A 5005-nucleotide genomic window follows, 5' to 3' on the forward strand; every position below is an offset into this window, starting at 1 on the left:
TACCCCAAAGAGGACCCCTCTGTCCCTTTCTGAGGGGTGAGTAACGGCGCTGTTCATTTTGTAGGTGGAAGAACACAGATCCAGAAGAACCATCGGTGAAATAGCATAATCACACCCGAGGAAAGTAGATCTGCTACCAGTGAGTAGATCCACGTTTCTTCAATTACCCTGGAAACCATATGAAGAAACTTTTTTGTATATTTTTTTTAAGAATGACGATTTTTTTTTTTTTTTGTGTTTAGTCTTGTATATCTTGCACCCTTTTATATAAAAATAACACATCAACTCAATAAAAAAAATAAAAGAAAAGAAATACCCTTTTCAAACATCTGGAGAAAATGGATCACAAAACACGGACGACCCGGACAAAGACAATACGTTTTGGATCCCAGGTTGTAGTTTGTTTATCCTACATTTTACTAGTTTTTTTTTATAAAAACATATGTATTTATTATGTAGTGTTTTTTTAAACTAATGTTATGCCATATTTTAAAGTAAGAGTATATACGTATATTAATTATTATTGTACCAGAATATTATTACATCTATTTAAAAAAATTAAAAATAATTTAACGATTTTCACATAAAAAGTGAAAGTGTGAAACCATAACCAAAACGTTAGAAGCCTTAATTTTGGTTTAATGGGAAGCAATTTGATCGACGGCACTATAAACTTGAGCCGGACTGGTTCCATGAATTCAGGCTCCTCGGCTTCCTCAAAGTTCTTTTTAATTTTTTTATTATTATTATTATTATTATTATTATTATTATTATTATTTTCCCCAACTTTTTGCATTAAATCTTTTTTTCTTAATAATTCACATTACTTTTCATTTAAGTAGCACGCGATGTGATTTAAAGCAAATTAAATTTATATTTATATAAAGTATAACTAGCTTGAGACACGTGTAATATATGGATAACTGATGGAAAATAATATTAAATAATTAAGCAAAATACATAAAATAATAAACTTGTTATACATTGTTAAAAGACAACCGTTATACAATAGTGTTTTTAACACTGCAAGTATTTATTTACTTATTTTCGTTACGAATTATTATTTTATAGTTATCAATTAACAAATAAATTGTAATAAATGATTTTAAAGATATAGTTGGTTTTAAATTGTGAAAATTAGTGTGAGATTGACAAGTGACAAAACGTAGTAGGTTTTTATTAGAGAGCAAAGATACGACATTTTTCTTAAAAATAAATACTTGCTAACTTTTTAGTTAAACTATTTTTAGTTTATAAAGCGCTTAACGCTTCTATTGCCCAAACAAACAGTTGCATTCAACTTGAATTAGTTTCACACATGTTAAAAACTCACAAAATATGATATTATAACTGGATAAAAACATTTAGTAATAAGGTGTAAATCTTTGACAATCTGAAGGCTTAAATCTTGTTATTCAACTTGGAAGCCAATTGCTCTAAGGTATTTGTAGAGCACCCATCTTCATTAAGAGCGTTAGTAGCTGCATCTTTAAGATCTTGAATTCGACTTCTGATTTGTTTCCCTTCTTCCCCCTCCATCAAACCCTTCACTACCCTCGCAATCTCTAAATGACCCACAATGCCATTTGTGTCGGTCCTTGGCCTTAATGCCACTTTCAAACCTTCAGTTAAGTATAATGCGTTCATCTTTTGCTCCGCATAAAGTGGCCAAGCAATGATGGGCACGACATGGACTATCGTCTCAAGAATTGAGTTCCAACCACAGTGGGTAAGGAACCCGCCAGTTGAACTGTGGCTTAGCATCTGGGCTTGTGGGGCCCAGGAAGGAACTACAAGTCCGTGACTATTGGTTCTTTCCAAGAACCCTTTAGGTAAAAATCCTAAAGGGTCTTTATGACCATGTGAATTAAAGAAAGTCGCGTTCGGTTGGTCGTTCGGGCTTCTAACCACCCATATGAACCTTTGTTTACTCAACTCCAAACCCATGGCTAACTCATTAAGCTGGTTAGTAGATAGGGTTCCACCACTTCCAAAAGATACAAACAAAACAGAACCACATGGCTGACCATCTAACCACTTTAAACACCTGGACCCGTCTACATCATGATCACTACTTGAACCGGTTTGTATCAACGGACCAACCGGATAAATCCTTGGCTTGCCCGGTTCATACTCTAGCAAAGCTTCCAAGGCATCACTCTCTAACTCCTTGAAAGTATTCACAACTATACCTTCAGCCATCTTATACCTCTTTACACTATGAAGCATCCATTTGTATGCATCATTCGTTCTATCTTGAACCGGATCCATCAGGTCCTTCCCACGAACCGGCATGCATCCTGGGATGCAAACCGGTTCAGGCAAGTCCCTATACTCACATGAAACCATTTGATCAAGTGTAGGCAAATAAAGACAAAAGGACAAAGATATAGCACTTGATGGAAAAAACATATAAGGTGGAACATTAAATTCAATAGCAACATCAAAAGCATCCGTGCCAAAAATATCAACAAATAAAGCCACCATGTTTATTTCCGCAACTAATGACTTGAACGCTTCACGAAGCGAATCAAGAGAGCGATGAACCATGAGATTGATTCGGGTTTCTGCTTGGGTATCTATTGGCAAATCATCAAAGTTGACAGGAGGAAGAATGATATGGTTTAAGCCATTCGGGAGTGAATTAAGAAAAGATTGTTGAGATATGGATAATGGCCCATCATTTGAGATGAAGAAAATTGAAGAGATGTTGTGGTTATTCTTTAGTCTCTTAGCAAACTCAACCAAAGGTATCAAGTGTCCCATTCCTGGACTTGGTACAATGGCTATGTGGGGTTGTTTTTCCATTGGTAGCATAAAGAGATAAGAGCTAGGGTGTGATATATGATAAGTTGTGAGACTAATGAAGTAAGAAGGTGATATATATATATATACACACATACATGTTAGACACTAGTTAAATATCTAAGTTATTGAAACAAAATTATTTGTCAAAAACTACAGTATAGTCTCTAATATTTATATAATTATTATATTAATTGGCGTATGAATTCATTTACCAGTGAAAGTGAAAGAGTTGTTTAATATGAATTTCTAATATAGTAATATAAAGTACAATATAATATTGAGCTCGTGTGTTTATAAAATTAGTTAAAGTTTAACCACTAATGTCCACTAATCCTTACGGGCGTTGATGTGGAGGAGAGAAGGCTAAAGTGGAAGAGAGTTGAAAACACGTTACTAGTTCATGATCCTGAAGTTTGTATGTAAGGACGTCCACGAATGAGTAGCGTGAGAAAGGGGGGGGGGGGGGGGGGGTTCCTTGATGATTCTTGGGCACGTGAGGTTCACACTTGAAAAATAAGCTACAAGAAACTTGGATTTCTGGTGAGTTATAGATGGCCTAATTGGAAGAAAGGTAGACACGTAACTGATATTCGTTTAAATAGTTGTTAATCCTCTTTAAATATACTTTATAGTTTATTCAGCCGTAGTTTATATTTCAAAATCATCATCATCATCGTACTCAGTAAATCTCACGTATAGCAAAGCTATGGTAGGGTCCGAGGACGGTAAGATGTTGACAGCCTTACCCTCTATCCCGTAGGAATAGAGAGGTTGCTTCCGGTGAGACCCCCGACTCGCCTTGGACATAAGACACATAACACTCAATTATCGGCCGATTAGTGCATGCACCCTTGTCTTTCGGCTATCAACGCCACCACATGATGCCTGATTAACCTTCCGCCACTTTTGGCGTCATTTTCATGAAATTAGTAAAATAACGTCAAAATTAATGCAACTTCAGGAGGGCCACACATATATACATTATATGCACACACTGCAAACATGACGTTTAAAGAGAAATGGCCGTGGTATGCCCCTGGGCTGATATGGAAGAGAGATGTTTGAAAATCCTCGCACGTGAGGAGGATGGAGAAGGTGGAGGTAAGGAGTGACGTTCATGAATTAATTTGCAATGTTAGTCGTGCTCTCATATTTTGATAAAATTTGTAGCATTTTGAGGTTTTGGCACCCTATCAATGATTTACCTAAAAATAAGAGTTAGCTGGTGTTTTGTTCTCCTTTTTTTACGGTTATCTAGTGAATCACTCCAAATATATTTATATATGTGTGTGTCACGCCTAATATTCGACTTTATGGAAGGAGATAGCAATAATATTATAAGAAAACAAAGTTTAGTGTTCAACCACTCCTTTGTTGCACGATCTTCAATAGTCAATTAGTCATCCACTAAAGTGTATTTTATAGGTGAAAAAGCATAAATTAAAGGTATAGAACTACCAATTTAGCTTCTCTTTCTGCTAATATATTGTTGGCCCTCATAATTTAATGAATTAGTTGTGTTTTTTTAATACTATACGGGTGTCCGCGCGATGTAGCGGGGAACAAAAATCATAGTAATCATATAACAATTGTGGATGTTCAAGGTTTGTTTGAAACCTTGAAAACGTTTGTACTAATTATCACTTTTGGTCAGCCGGTTTCCGAATGTTCAAACCATAGCAAACGGTTTGGTTTATTATATATACAAAAAATTGGCCATATAAAACAGGACTGGACGATAACTTATTATTGAAGCTCAATGCGTGAAATCAAACCATTAGTAACGATTCAGTTTAAAGTTTCAAGAGTTCAGTTTCGGTTCTCAGTAACAAAAAATCGAACCAATGGTTTGGCTCAAGGTATAACATAGAAACCGTTAAAACCAAATTGTGAACACTCATACGTAATATGCTCATTTTAAGATGCATTTTTTTATAAAAAAATTATTAATGTTTACAAAAAGTTATGACCGTTAGTGCTCTTTTTATGTATTTTTAATATTTAAATTTAATTATCCATAACTCAATTAACACATTTAAAAAAAAACTAAAAATTTAATTGTTTAAGCTTTAAATCTAATAAAAAATCCTTTTACTTTATGTCTAAACTTTTACTTGTCTCCAGCCATGAAAATTTTAATGATTTTCGGGATCAGCAATACCAGATAGCAAAGAAACATGTTATATTCCTATGGACC

At 34.6% G+C, this 5005-nt stretch overlaps 1 pseudogene; it reads right to left on the reverse strand.

Annotated features, from left to right (window-relative positions):
* Positions 1–1272: 1272 nt before the first annotated feature.
* LOC143587607 (hydroquinone glucosyltransferase pseudogene) lies at positions 1273–3188 on the reverse strand (annotated as a pseudogene).
* Positions 3189–5005: the final 1817 nt, after the last annotated feature.

Source organism: Bidens hawaiensis, unplaced genomic scaffold, assembly GCF_021521415.1.
Source record: "Bidens hawaiensis isolate Kalapana, Puna unplaced genomic scaffold, B.hawaiensis_p1.1 tig00035603_1, whole genome shotgun sequence".
Taxonomy (NCBI): Eukaryota; Viridiplantae; Streptophyta; class Magnoliopsida; order Asterales; family Asteraceae; genus Bidens; species Bidens hawaiensis.